This window comes from Corvus hawaiiensis, chromosome 8 (assembly GCF_020740725.1).
Source record: "Corvus hawaiiensis isolate bCorHaw1 chromosome 8, bCorHaw1.pri.cur, whole genome shotgun sequence".
Lineage (NCBI taxonomy): Eukaryota > Metazoa > Chordata > Aves > Passeriformes > Corvidae > Corvus > Corvus hawaiiensis.
In genome coordinates this window covers 22,363,367-22,379,131 of record NC_063220.1, presented here as the reverse complement: position 1 = coordinate 22,379,131, position 15,765 = coordinate 22,363,367, and the positions used below count along the sequence as shown (strand labels likewise).

The window sequence follows — 15,765 nt, the reverse complement described above, 5'->3', positions numbered from 1 at the left end:
TAAAAGACACGGATCTCTAATACCTCAACTCAACTTTTTTTTTTAAGTAGAACTTGAATAAGCCTCTAGTTCTAGAGCTTCCATAGTCACTTAATAGTATTTTAAATAGAAAAACCTGAAAAACAATAAAACTGACTCTGTCCATGAAAATGCTTACAAACTGTTTAGCTTTAAGCCTGGCAGCAATACATGTTAGTTTTCTTTGATGAAGATACTTACCTTGTAGCAGTTAAGCATGTGCTTAACTTTTTCACTGTGAGTCCATAGCCTTATAAAAACCTACAAGGTATGACATAAATTCTTTTGTTTGTAAAATAGGTGTAATTTTCCAGAAAATCTAGATTCAGCAATCACAATCTGAATTAGCATGCCTAGATACTCCACCTGCACAAACTGCTGGTGCTCCACTGACTTTAAATAACCCATTGAAGATATAGCCTCGGGACCCCAAACAGTGCTGGTAGTCCTAACAGCCCTCAAAGGCTGAAGACTTGGAGCTCACTCAGAGAGGCTGTGCTGGATTTAGTGATAATGGCTTAAGAGGTTACCTCTCCCAGCTGTCTGCAGCAGTCCCCCACCAGAAGCTGAGAGCCATCAGAAAGTGGTATGGTCCAGCCCTCATCCATAGAGCTCTGAGCCAGCACATTAATTTTAACTGCCCATGGTCTGCAAATTGTAACAATTGATAAACTGGCACTTGCTTACATCTGCTGCCTCCTCTAGTAAGGTGGAAGACTGTGGCAAAGTGGCAGGGTAGACATTAAGGGCAGTAACCCCTTCCTCCACCCTAACAAAATTAATAGCACTTGTTTGCCAGAGCCCTAATCTGCTCAGAGTGGAACAGTATGTTGAAAGAAGCAACTCCATTTAACTTCGTTTGGGGGGAATGAAGAGCAAGGATTTTCTACATTTCATGAGGCAGTGAATGGCAAAGAATTAGTGTATATACAGTACCCCTTGTAATTTTAATTCACATTGCCCCCTCTCAGTGAATAAATCTTGTTAAACCTTATCCTCTTGGAGACCATCTGGATGAAAACTATTCAGGAAACGTCACCATTGGTACAAGAACTTAAATCTCACCATAAATCTCAGCATGTCAAAGCCAAGCATGCATGCCTTAAAGAAACTCTGCAGCTGTGACTCGCTTGGAGTTGCAGACATGTGTGTGCAAATGGTGCCTCCCAAGAAACACACTGCTACATTTCAGTAACTCTTAAAAACAAATGAAAGCAACTCAGGGATATTCTCATTTTCAGATAGCTTTATCCTATTTTTAATATAAAAGAAACAAAATAGTTTAATAAAAGCTACATAAAATTTACTACCCTATTATAACTGTATTGGTTCAAATGATCTCCACCCTTGTTCTTATCTTGCTCTGATTACTTCTCCCTCTCTTCCAAAGTGCATGTGCTAATGTGGCAACCTATGCTGAAAATCAGAAATCATGATTACTTTGCTCTGTAATCTGATTGCCTGTATAGTTAGACACCTGCCTTCCTGGCAAATTTCTTTATGGTAACAGGGTAGGAGCAGGTTGGCCTTTTAAGTGCCAGATACGGTCAAAACAGCTTCAATCTAAGCTCAGTGAGAATACTACTGTTATCCAACAGCTCATATTCTCCTCTCTCTCCACCCCAAACCTCGTAGAACTGTTTTTCACAGAAATGGATTTTGTATTCAGTCCACCGACTTCAAAATATGGGGAAACATAATGCAAAATTTACAAGGCAATCCATACAGTGGGTGAAAAAAACAGAAAAGTAACTAAGAGAATTAAACTAGATTCAATGCTTTGACAAAAAAATTTGGGGGCATAAATGCAGACTTGAAACAAAAGGTTCTGCAAATTTGCTTCATTTTCCCTCATTTCCATATAGGGAAAAAAAACCCCAAATATTGGAAAAGGACTGGAATGATTAACTTCTGGTAATTTAAAAAACTATTTGTGAAAAAAATTCAAAAGGAGCTTGTTCAAAAGCATTTTTCAAGTAAGGAAAAAACTTATTAAACATAGGTAAATCCTAAGCAGCCCATTTTATTTTTATCATATTTTACTTGACTGAAACTGAAGTTTTTTCAGTTTTCTGTCTTCTGAAAAACTTGCATCTTGGAACTGCCAGACAACCTGAAGATCAGTTACTTTTACACAGTGAAAGCAGCTTTGGAGCCTGGGAATAGGTTGATTAGACGTTCTAGATGAATACAAGTTGCATCAGCCGAAGCAAATAGAATATTTCTGATATATATATCAATGTACCACAATTGATGAGCCAAGCTTTCTCCAAAAGATGTGCAGGTTTCCTGATGAGTCAGAAAAGTAACAACGGTGGACTCAATGATCTTAAAGGTATTTTCCAAGCTAAATGATTCTATGATTCTAAGATTACTGGACTTTACTCTTTCATTCAATACAAATGATCCAGGTTTATTTTTGCAAGAAAGTCCAGTTCTGTGCAGCTGTGTATCACCACTGTAAAGCATTTCAGCTACCACCACAACAGCAGAAATGACACTGATTTGCTAACGCAGGTTCTTGCTTGACTAATTATTGAATAAAAAACAACCAAAAAAAAGAGGAGCTCAATTAGCCTTAGAGGTAATAGGTGCTAGCAAGACATGCAAAGACTGCCCTGGTGGCTCCCTGTAAAATAACCATCCTTTCTCCACAAGTGCAGAGATATTCAGTAAGAATTATCAGTCTTCCTCTGGAAAAGCAATGCCTTCTGGGCCTCAGTAAATGGGCTTCAGCATACAGTTGTCTAAGAACTGTAGAACGAACCACTTGTATCCCCATAAAGGAAACATTTGCTAGCTCAGAATGCAAGATGCTTGGCAACACGTTGTTGACATGCAAGGTGTATTGTTTCTTCTTTTTCAAGCCATATCCCATGCTGGGCTCTAATTCCTCCCACATGACTTTCTAGACCAAACCAGGGAGCTAAATTAGGAAGGGGTACTGTTTTTCTCTGCCTGCATAGTCAATGGATGAAGACACGTGGGCTGAATTATCCTCTGGAGGCGCGTATCGCTTTCCAGCATCAATGGGGAGCCTTGGGTGATTAGGTACTAACTTAGGTGCCACAGTTTTATCCGTGAAGTCAGGTGGCTCAAATCCAGGAGCAACTGTGCTTCTCCTTTTGTCCTGAATTGGTGCATGCTGTTGCTACACATCACAAAACAAATAGCAAATAGTAGTAGTTTTCGTGGAAGTGATAACAGCTAGTATAAAAGCTAGTGCTTTGGATCTAAACCTAGAATACTATTATTATTACAGGAATCCAGCCTGTTTCATATGTCCTTTAACTTCACTCCTTCAACTATGCAGAGCTGCATAACTGAACATACTGTATAAGATTATTTCCACTTTTCATGGAAGCTTCACCCAGAGCTAGCCACTATTGGAAGCAGGACAGCAAATTTTCAAGGCCAACTTGCTGCTCTGGTACAGTAAATCAGTTGTTCCTACTGCAAGTAGCATACAGATTTTTTTTCAATGCATAATACAAGGAAAGGATGACTCAAGCTGAGTTTCACAGGTGAAGTTCAGATGAGTTCAGATCTATTCAAGCCCTCTCGATGTTTCCATATGCTTGACTCAAGTCCAAACATCTAATCGTCAGCTCCAAACAAAAACTTCCAATGAAGAAGCAGAGCAGGGAATTGTGAACTCTGCTTTCCAGCACTAAGGACTTGAGCACTTTTTTTAATAATCTGTCATTTGTACTTTTTCATACTAAAGGTGACAGTCTAATTCACATATGACCAACACCCATAAATCATGTTGGGGGAGGAAATATTCATAAATCCATATCAAACAGAACCCAAATTATGACAAATGACATGGCAGTCATAAAATTGCACAAGCACAACTCACCAAGTCATTAATTTCATGGCCGTGGAAAATAAACAGACACATTTTTTTCGCAGCCCTAATAAATTTTAAAAAACTCAAAGAATGGTCCATCTGCTTCGAATAATTTTTAATTTCCTATTCTGTCTCGTTCCCATTAGCTATTCCACTGAGATATTTGCTAAATTCTTTCATTTGCCTCCTCCCATCTGTATTCAATTACTCTATTCCCAAATAGAGTTAGTTTTTCTTTCTCCTAAGTGCAGTACAAAATATCCCCACCTGTACCTTAAAGCAAATGTTATGTGTGTTTTATTATCTGTTAGACTCTATGAGTCATTCTAACTCGATTGCCTGTGCTGAAAGACTTGGAGGGCAATCTGATTTTGATGTTTTCTGGCTTTGGTGAAAAACACCTGCTTGATTCTCATAGCTAATCTATTAACTTGGTAAATGCCTCAACAGATGTTCTAGAATCAGCTAGGGATCAGGGTCTGTCCTCGTGACAGTGTCCCCTTGTAAGCTTGAAATATTTAAATGTTCAGAGATCAGAGGCCAATGATGTGTTTTGGGTACAAGCTTTCACTAAATCATATTTTTTCAGTCAGTCCCTGGAGTGCATTCCACATACAATAAGTGGCTGGAGTGTTCTGACTGAGCAGGCCAACAATACAGGCCTCCTTGAACTTTGAAGGGACATGAATTTCAAGGCAGCATTGGCTTCTTTTATTGAAAAATGGAACAAATTTTAGACTGTGCTGAAGCTGTTCCCTTTTAAGCTACATGTCTTTTTTTCCAGTTCCTTTTCTTTCTTCCTAATGAAAATATAAGGCTTGGCTTTGAGACCTCCCTTTCCAAGGATAACTTAATGTCTCCAAGGAACCTGTTCCAAACCGTCATCCTCTGTTTGGGTCAGCACTGCTCTGCATGATTCACTTACTGTGTGCCTGTTCCTCCACTTTTTAACACTGATTTTAATCCAGGGTTGCTCCACTGAATCTAAGCCATTCCACTCTGTAACAGCCCCTGAGGCTCACAGACTGGCTGGGATCACCAGAGCAGAGCAATCCCTTGAGAAGGCTTTAGTTCTCCCATAGGAAGGGTGGGATAGATGCATGACTTCAGTGTCAAGCCCACATGAACTCCCATTTTGCAGATTAAGGCACTTTTCAGTCAAGCTAGCACCACCAGAAAAACACAAATGAGAAAAAAAGGCTCACAACACAGAAAACCCCACAACTACTGCTGGCCCCATTCTGCTATAAGAAATTTCCTCTTGACAATCAAAGTTGGACCTGAGAGCCTAAAAATGTTTATTACTTTTACAAGCTTTTATATTACTTTGCTTCTTGTAAGAAAAGCTCCAGATTGTGATAAAATGTCCAAATGTTTCAAACTAAAATGGCTGCAAGCTTCACTGCAAAAATTTTCTCAATGAGATCACATGAAAGCAGAACAAATAGAAAACAGGAGACTTTCCTCTGACCTTCACTCATCACTTGACTCTGGTCACTTCACTTACCCTCTGTTTACCTCCACTTCTTCATTTGCTAAATGGGTTTCATTAACGCAAACTTACTTCGTTGTTTTAAAGCTTAATTAGTTAATGTTTGTAAAGTGTTTTGAGATCAATACAACAGTATTACCAATGTATTCAAAATCTCATCTCTGCTGCTCTTTGCTCTTGGAGGCTTGACAAAAAGGATTTCACTGTTCCACATCTTCAACAATGCTCAGAAGCAGCTCTGTTGTTAGAGCTCTCATAGGAGTGATCAGCAGATGGAGTTGGAGGAGTGAGAAGGGAAAGACTGATTCTTACTCTTATTGCTGTTACACATGCTGCTTTCTAGAAAATAGAAAATATGAAGGGAGCGTTGATATCAAATACTTAATCATTTAAAGGAAGACACTGAAAGTACAGAGAAGTGCTTATGTGTATTTTAAAATTACTGCATTTTTCAAAAACACCCTTTTGGGAAAGCCATCAGGTTGGCCTCCAAGCCTGACAAGAGCTGAAGAAATATTCAGAATGTGAGATGAAGGAGAAGAAAGAAGAAAGGTTCACTAGAAACAGTGTTTCCAACTGAGGATATAGGCCAAAAAGCTTCATTAAGGAGGAAAAAGAGATTTTCTGCCTGTAATCAAATGTGAAAGAATTTGTCATTCTTACCTTACCTTCTAAAAATAGTTTCTTCCTTCAGTTTTCAGACTGTACCTCTGCTAAAATCAAATGTACCCACCCGTCACTGAGAGATTAAAAAAATTGAACTGGTTACTGGAAAGATACAATAAAAAAGTTTGATTTGAAAGTACAATCCCTGCAATATTTCCTCTACAAATTAGGCAGACATCATAGAAACATAGAATATGCTGAGTTGGAAGGGACCCATCAGGATCATCAAGTTCAACTCCTGGGCCTGCACAGGACATCCCCAAGAGTCACACCCTGTGCCTGAGAGCATTGTCCAAACACTGCTTGAGCTCTGTCAGGGTGGTGCTGTGACCACTTCCCTGGGGAGCTGTTCCAGTGCCCAACCACCCTCTGGGTGAAAAACCTTTTCCTGGTATCCAACCTAAACGTCCCTGGCTCAGCTTCAGGCCATTTCCTTGGGTCCTGTCAGCAGAGATCAGTGCCTGTCCCTCCTCTTCCCCTCACGAGGAAGCTGTAACTGCAACGGGGTCTCCCCTCAGTCTCCTCCAGGCTGAACAGACCAAGTGACCTCAGCCACTCCTCATTCGGCTTCAGCTCCAGACACTTCACCATCCTTGTGGTCCTCCTTTGGATGCTCTCTAACAGCTCAATGTCTTTTTAATATTGCAGTGTCCCCAGGATCTGAGGTGAGGCTGCATCAGTGCAGAGCAGAGTGGGACAATCACCTCTTTTGTCCAGCTGTTGATGCTGTGCCTATACACCCCAGATATGTTGCACTCACTCTTCACTTCTTGTCTATTTTGGTATTTTAGAAGCGGTATCACCAGAGGTAGATGTGATATGATCAGTGCATGTAGCAAATATAGACTTTTTCTTATGGCCTTGGCAACCTGGAGGCGATCTCCAGACCGAAGCAAGGTTGCATGCCTATACATCTCTTTTGCAAAGGTTAAGATTATGGTTTGGGATCCTCTCTAATCTATACCAATTTAGAAACTTTTGTTTGTCTCCTACATATCTTTTCTTCAGTAAACATTTAAAAAGAAAGTTACCTTCCAGATTAACACAAGGAAATGAATATATTTTTGCTATCATATTCATGCAGCTCCATTGATACAAGTTTTATTTGTAGACCCTTTGGGACAAAAGAAATACACAAGTTATAAACCAAGAATAATTCAGTATGATGCTGTTATAGATGTCCACAGCAGAGGGTGCTAAGATTAAAGAGGTAATATTTGGGGCAATGGGAGCAAATTTGCAGCAGGCAGAGATAGATGTTTGTTGATTAGTGGAGCAATAAAAACATTGGTTGCCTCTTCATTAATGATACCTCTGCTGTTTAGGTTGTTTTCCCTCAAATTCAGGTTTTTCATAAGAAAGGAGGTACAACATCCAGAGCAGAAAAATGATGTGTGGTTTCTTGCATCAACAGTTTTACTCAGAAATTGAATTTAGCTTACACACTAATAAAAACAAATCAGATCAAACAAACAAGCAGACTGTTCTCCTATACTTTGCCTCTTTTTTCCCCTGAAGTCTTTAATTGGTCTCAGGAAGATACATTTATCTCACGCCAAAAGCAGCCTTAAGTAAGTAAAAGAGGAAAATTCAGAAATACTTCTGCCAGTGGAACTGGCTGTTACTGCAATGAAAATGAGCTATCTGACTGATAGCTTTGTTTCTATTGTGTTTCAGTGAAAACACATCCTTGAATTTAGAGCTGTGTAATGACATTATTACATTAAACTTGTTATTTGAAAATAGACAAACAGCTCCAAAAATATCCTGCTACCAGACACATGTTTGGCTCATCTCTTCAGAGATGACTGAACATGTCATTAAGTCCCCCCTCCTTATAGCTACCAACCCAATGGTTTTCACAGACTGTTAAGCTTGCTTGTGGGGCAGAGTGAAGCAAAAAGAAGGGAAGAAACAAAAGCTCTGAAGTGTATGCCCAAAGACTTGGAAAAATCACAAGTTGGAGAAGGGATTACCAAGTCTTTAGCTAGTGAGCCACACTGAACTCAGAACAGGAGCAAATGAAAATTTTTACCCTTTGATGCAGTGGCCTCTATCAGTAGTTGTCCATCTTTACCACACAAGGGAAGCTTCCTGGATTCTCTACTCCTTCACTCACACCAGGCTTCTCTTCCATTGAGACCAGGAGCAGCAATTGGGGTTCTCACTTTGAAACACGTTGGAAGCTGTCACCTTCAGCATCAGCTCTCTGACCTACAACACCAAAATCCATGACGAAAAAGAAACCAAACCAAACCAAACCAAGCCGCGAAAACAACAGAAAACAAACAAAAACCCATAACCTCCCCAACTTTACAGAAATCAGCAATCCAGGGTGGTTTTCTGCTTTCCAGTTTTGACATCAGAGGAACTACTGATTTATACCAGAATGGGAAGTCACACTTGGGGAGAGAACAGATGGTTCAACAGTTCTGCTTAAAAGCACAGGATACTTGTGCTGCAGAAAGGCATGAGGGAGAAAAGAAGGCTAAAAGACAGCCTTGCAGAAAAAGCTCACATACACTGTGGCTGGAAACTTGTTGTGACTCCAGGCTTTGACCATCAAAGCAACTGAGGCAGCTCCCCACAGACACCGACTGGTTTCAGCAGGCTGAACAGGCATTGGGGTGATCAGCGTTTTGAGGCACCTGGACTTCATCACTCTGGTATAACCTAAGACCTTTGTGCCTAGAGCCCCAGTTTCCCATCTTGTTGCGAGATGATAGGAATCTGGTTACTGATGATAAGCCAAAAAGAAAAACACAGTAATGCTCAGTAGAGCATATACACAAGTCCTCATGGAAGAATTGCTGTTATGATGGGCATCATAATATTGAAATTATTTTGCCACCGTTCAATTACATGTTCTTTTTTTCTTTCCCCTCCAAGTCACCACTCTCACTAGGCATGACTGCTCACTGAAGAGTGAAGACAAGTAGTAAATAAAAAGCAATGAAAGCTGTTTTACATCTCTTTTCATCCCCTCTACGCAGCTCCCTCAACCTTAAAATTTAGGGGAATAAAAACCAAGTTTTCTATGCAGACAATGAAAAGTATATGCATTGAATGTCAATTCTATAGGAAAGAAAAGAAGAGACTGAAAGAAAGAAACCCATAAAAGGAAATGCGCCACATTCTTCCACCCTCTACCCCAACAAATCCAATTAAACTTGCCAAGACACACACACATGCCGTCAATCATTCCAGATCCTATCCACCCTATCAATATTTCAGCAGCATTTCACTCTCTTACTTTCCAGGACTATGCACACTCCACACAGCATGCACTCATTGTTCCCCATTCTCCTTCTTTGTCCCTCTTAATCAGTCACAACAAGTCACATTCATTCCTTTCCTGCACCTTATGCTACACCAAACTAGCAGGTTAGCTGGCACAGCAGAGCTTCTTTGTGCTCCATTGATGCTTTGGGGCTTGGCTGGTTGGCAGGGGGGGGTTGTTGTTTGTGGTTTGTTGGTTTTGGTTTTTTAAAGGGTGAAAGGCAGGATGCAAAATATGGCTGTTTATAGACAAAAGGACACTGACACAGAGGAATTGTGTTCATGCTTATAATGCAATTTTCCTTATTGTGAAATACTGCTATCCTATTGTAGTGGCCTCTTTTTAATGAGCACAAGCTCATTTTAATGAGTCTACAATGAATGGACTCAAAATTTCTGGTAACAAGAGATCCAGAAGTTCTCCAGAGACTTTACATATCTGACATGGGCATTCTCAAAGCCTGCCTAGACACACAACCATTATCAAAATAACTTCAGTAATTTGAATTTATGTTCTTATGCAAGCTGTTCTGGTTCAGAATAGAACTCAATCTCCTTTACGGGAAGGGGAGATGCTTGATGGTTTTTTATTCTGTCTTGTGCACTCTCAGGGCTACCCTTGAGGATGGACATACACAGTAACTCATTTTCAAAGATAAGGATTATTTTGGGTGTACTAGAAAGATCACAGTTGTACCTTGTGCCAGTGTCACAGGTCAATCGACTTTCTCTTCAAATTCTCACTTGATATCACCATGAGAAACAGGGAAACCTAACATGATGGAGGATTTTACCAACTGTTGGGCTGTCTTTACTGACAGTACAGGCAGTGACCTAAAGTGGCTCCAAAAGTACGGATGGGCTTTCAGGCAGGCAGTAGCTATTCAAGCAGAGAAATCTGTCTATAAAAATTTTATTCTTTTCCAGTGTTCCCATGTCCTGAACTGCTTCAGTACTGAGTAGATTCCAAGCTTAAAGCTGTGTTCCTTCTGTGAGCTGCTATTCCATCCCCAGTATGTTTTTCTTCATTTTTTGAAAGGCTTAAAGAGCTGATATTGCAGCCTCATACAAGAGGGCTGGAGCACAAAAATGAAATGGCACCAAAATACACTGGTGACCACTGTATGTGCTGGCACAGCCACCAGACAGCAAAGACAAGTCTTGCAACTTGATATATTTGGCTCTGAATATATATGATACATATGATCAGTCTGTACTCTTCCTCAAATCCAAACAGAAATGGCCAAAGGTTAAAACTTCTCTTTCTTTTGCAAGGAAGATTTTTTGTTTTCTAGAATCACAGCCTTCCACCTGCTGAGCTCTAATTTCTGGGTCTAAAAATGCTCTTCAAAGTCCCACCTTCAGTTCTCAAATACACTCCTAAAAATTGTCTCTCTGCATGACCAGGTATTGGTATTTCTGTATGAAATTTTAACCTGTTGCTGCACAAAATGTGAATTAGAATAAGATTATAAAGCTTCCTTGTTACCAGTAAAAAATACTCAGAGATAAAAGACTCATGGTTTCACTGCAACTTTTACACAGAATGAATTTAAACATTAACGTTGCAGCTTCAGTTTTATTTAAACATCAGGGAATACTGAGTTGCCAATAGCAGGAGAGAGGTCATCTGGATAGCATAACTTCATCTCCCATCCTGGAGAGAACTGACAAGTACACTCCCTTGGAGGATGCTGTTCTGCTTTCTCATGCTGAGGCATAGAATGCAGTCCTCTGGGGCCCACGGGAAAAGCCGCTTGAAAGTTTCATGCCTTGAAAGTGCAGGCAAGGCCAACTGCATGTGGAGGACTACGGCTTCCTCCAGCAGACACCCTGCACATCATCTGAGAGTGGTCTGAGATTAAGAGGACCTGAGTAAATAGAGGCTAGTTATTCAGACAGTTCACTTCCTCTTTTCAGCAGTCTCCCTGGAGATCGCTTTGGAGAACCCCACCCATCATCTAAGAGGGAGTTTCAGAGCTCCTTTGAAGAAATACTTCCTAAAAACATGAAGGGAGCTGTGTAAACTTGGATCCAGGGTAAAAAAGTAAAAACCTCACTCTGCACAGTTACAACTTTAATATAGTCCTCAATGTTTTGAAAATAGGCTTCCCTGAAGTTGCTGTCCAGAAACTCTTTCTTCTCTGACCCTCTTAGTGTTTTCCACTTTTTAACTCTGAGAAACTTTCTTGCATAAGGCAGAAATCCAGACTTTGAGGGGATAAAAGAAGAAAAAGGGAAAAAGAGGAAACCTGGTGATCGTTGCTCCCTTGGGCAATTATCTTTTATATATAATTAGTGTTTACGCATATTTGTAACATGGTTATCTACCAAACACAAACACTGCTTGCTGCAAATAGCTCAGCTAGGAAGAACAAAAGCCAAAAAACTTCTGAATGAGTCAGCAATCAGAATTGACTGTATAGCACCTGGAGAATATTGACTGCAGTGTGACCTGTTTCCTGTATTTGGTGAGTAATATGTGATTTCCACATAAATTGGAAAATGACTTTATGACTGAAAAAAAATCACAGTTGTGCACACATGCAGTCTGAATGCCAACTACTTATCTCTGGTAACATGAACTCAGCTGACTTGGGGATTGCCTGGAGGCCTCCAGGGCACTAGCAAACACGGCATCAAATGACTCCAGCAAAGCCTTTTCGGAGAATTGTTTGACATAGAAGGATGCTGTGAGTCACCCTGGTTTTATGTGCAGTGTTTGTGGGAAGCCAGTGCAAAAAAAGAGCTGAGGAGCATTCAGGAATGTAGCTGGCAAGGTGATGACATGTGATTCTAATAAGGAAATCACGGTTTTTCTCAGCCCTGGTTTTGGTAAGGGGTCACTTGCTGCAATGTGTGGAATTTCTTTAGAGTGCTGCATCTTGCACCCTGATCTTGAGAACACAGTGGGCAAAGCTCCCAGGGTATGATTGATTAAAATAGCTACCACATGTTTATCTGTGTATTTATCTGATGGTGGAAACCGTGTGTACACACACAGCAATTCTGACCTTAATTTACAACCAGGTCACATGTTTTCTACTGCACCAGTGATGTTATGAGGTAAAAATCACAGCTGAATGGAGTAAAGCTCCCTCTGTTTACACTGGAAAGGAAAATGAGTTCTGAATTACTCAGCAGGCCAGATTTGCCTGTGAGGGACTCTTGCATTCTAATATTTGTTATAATGTCTGCTCATGGAATGTGGAGAGAGTAAGGCAACCACAAGTGGGTGCCTAAAGCCAGCACTCTCAACAGGGAGCAAATAAAGCTTGCCAACGGGAGTTCAGAGGAGCCTCTATCTTTTGACTTCCCATCCCTCTTCGCAATTTAGAAATATATCTTCCCAGACCCTGACCTTGGTAATTTGCATTTAAAACTTACAGCCTTGAATATATGAGGCTTGGAATTACAATCTCACTTTTCAGAAATGAGGAAGGGCTAAGACCTGTGGTCTTTGCTAACACATCCTAAAGAGTGTGTGCTCTGTTTTAATCCATCAGCCTGGGTTTTAGGTTCTACACATGGAACGGGTCTTCTGAGAGAGCCTGTTGGTGAGAGCCCAGTGAATGTGCACTTGAGCACTTAATCTGTGAGTCTGGGTGGTCTTAGATTAAAGCAAGGCCTGGAATGGGTCAGCAATCTCAACATCTAGCAGAATTTTTGGTCATTTGACAACATTAACATCAATGTTGTCATGCAAAATTTTATGTGTCTTCAGTGCTGCGTGACAGCCAAATGGGTTTTTGACAATCTAAACAGTTTGTCACTTAGACCACTCGGTGTAATGGCCTTGTCCTCCAGTCAATTCACCTTACCCAATGAGCCTTGGAAGCTATCATCCTTTCTATGCCTCTACACTTTCTTATACACTTCCCTTTAAACCAGTCTGTCACTGGAAATGCCGTTTGGAAGCTTTGATCTCAACTGACATCACTACTAGGTAGACACTTCATGTGTTCCTCATTCAAAAAGAGAGAAGGATCCTCCCACAGATTTATTCTGGTTGTTTTGCCTGCTCCATCACACCACTCAATACCTGAAACCCCATCCTCAATTGCACAATTTAGAGCAGTCAGAATATGAGCAACACCTGCATGTTTTATGGAGAAGCAGCTAGCCTCCCCTTACTGCTAATGGACTTTGAGTGAATGGGGCAATGTATTCCCAGTTATTCAATCAAATTGAAAATTATTGCTAACACAGCACCTGGACAAGCTGCCATTTTTCAAATGAACAAAACCACACAGTGAATGAACCATTCTCTCCCTTCCTTCAATTTTCTGACACTGTTGTTACATATTAGGTGCAGTTAGCAGAAAGTGTTTCCTGGTAAATCATGATCTAGGATTCATATTTGAAGAAGATAATAATTTCAGACTTGAACCTAACTCTGTATTTTCCCTGCAGGTGTGTATGGGGACATGGAACGGGATTGAAATTCTTCATTCAAAAGATGGCAGCCAGATGCAGTCTGTGTCTGACCTTTGCATTAGGTGGGTATTCAGATCTAAAGCGTAGTTTCAGGGCTGTCTCTGGCTGGCTCCCTTCCACAGGTCAACTGATTTTTCAAGAAGGTGCTCTGGAAAAGATTAATTTAAATTAATCTTTTAATTAGTTTTTAAATTAATTCAAGTTAAACTGTGTTGCTACTATCATGTTATGAAAGACATCTAGAGAAAAGACCTCCAAATGAGGGACGTATCCATCAGCCAAGAGGCTGATGTGACTAGTAGCAGTCTCTAGCACAATGCTTTCTGTCAGATTCACAGTTTAATGGTTTGTCTTACTTAAAAACACACAACCCTCCTAGCCACCCCACACCAATCCAAACACTGAATTATTTGGAAAGACCTAGGCTGGGATGATGCCTGCATCTTTAATGTATCATCTATATGCAGCATATAAAAATATGTATTTCTTAGAGACACATTTTATGTTATGCTATTATTTGAATGCACACACACAGTTTCCTGTGACAAAAGATGGCAAAGTAAGATCCAGTAAAGGAATCAACACAAACGAGGAAACAGAGATAAACACAGACTCACCAAGCAACTAGATGCAACAGTAAAGCAGCCAACAGTCCTGAAGTCACTGCTTCAGGCTAAATTCATCCCAAGCATTCAGGACATTTGTTCCAATCTTTTCATGCAGACCTCCTGAGTAAACTGCAGCAGTACTCTTCCATCAGCAAGACAAACAAGTCATATTATGGGAAATTCTATAACCTCCTAACTCCTCCCCAAAATGTCTATTGACAAGGACAAGGCTGTTGAACTCTGAAAGTCTGCTGAAAGTTCCTTGCAAAAGACTATGGGATTGCCCTTGACAGAAAGGAGGAGAACAAGCTCTCACAGATAAGATTTGAAGGCCAACAGGCTGATGGTCCTCGAACAACCCACACTTGAGCTTTAGGTGCAGTTTAAATGCCAATAGAGGCTAGGGCTTGAATCAGGCAGCACAGCTGAGATTTGGCACACAAGCCCTGTATCCACACAGAGGGTGTGAATTGCTGTGAGGGCTATAAATGGAGGCTCTGCTCCACTAGATCTGATCCAAGGGCTGTGTCTGGGGCTGTGCTGTGCAGGCACAAACCCTTTGGGGGCTGCAGAGACTCTTTTACAGGCAAGTAGAGAATACGTTCAACTCTACTTGTTCAAGTTGCACCTAGACAATCAACAGAGTCCTACACAGATTGATTTGAGTGAGCTTTTCTTCTTCCCCTAAACAATTCACCTTCTTGGCCATAAAATATCAATTTAAAAATGGTTAAAAAAATCATGCTAATAAGAAAAAAACCTTGGGGTCCATCTGCATTTTACATTTCAGACAACCCCGACTCCACAACCTCTAGATACCAAACCAGCTTGGTAGTAATCATTTGTTTCAGCAATTATGCAAAGATGTACAGGACATCAAGTGCTGGGATTTATCACAGAGGAAAAGGTTTAAGGCTCTCCTGAATTTAAAAAAAACCCCCAAATCTCAGTTTCCAAAACAGTATCATGTTACCAGGCTGTAACAATAACAGTTTTTACTGTTGGGTGAATCAGCCTTTCAGATTTATAATTTATTATAACAACAGCATGAAAAGCCAAGCTGTGTATGAAACAGAGCTAAATTTAGATCAAAAACAAAGGGTGCCCCACAGAGCAAAGGGTCAGCTGAAACACACATTGGATGCCTATGGAGAGGTAGAGCAATCTTTTGATCAAGAAAAAGGAGCAAGACTCAGGGGAGATGGGCTCCAATTCCAGCGTATTTCCTATAGGACACTGAAAAAATTATCTCCCTCCTTTCTATCTTTATTTCCTCAGTGGTGTCACAAGTTGGCTTGGGAAGACAGTAAGATCCTGAAATGATGGACAGTATTTGAAGAGCAAGGTACTGCTCTTTTCAACAGTTGCAAATGAGCCCATCTCCAGATGGTTCTCACACACACATTGCTTCA

General features: G+C 40.5%; 1 long non-coding RNA gene across 2 annotated transcripts; it reads right to left on the bottom strand.

The window, feature by feature from the left end:
* Positions 1-5,423: 5,423 nt before the first annotated feature.
* Positions 5,424-13,874, bottom strand: LOC125329543. Of its 2 annotated transcripts, none has more exons than XR_007205204.1 (3): positions 13,797-13,874; positions 8,065-8,243; positions 5,424-5,702 (listed from the first exon to the last, which is right to left on the bottom strand). It is a non-coding gene; the product is annotated as an uncharacterized LOC125329543 (long non-coding RNA). The 2 variants fall into 2 exon arrangements; XR_007205203.1 differs by lacking the exon at positions 5,424-5,702 and adding an exon at positions 6,534-7,143.
* Positions 13,875-15,765: the final 1,891 nt, after the last annotated feature.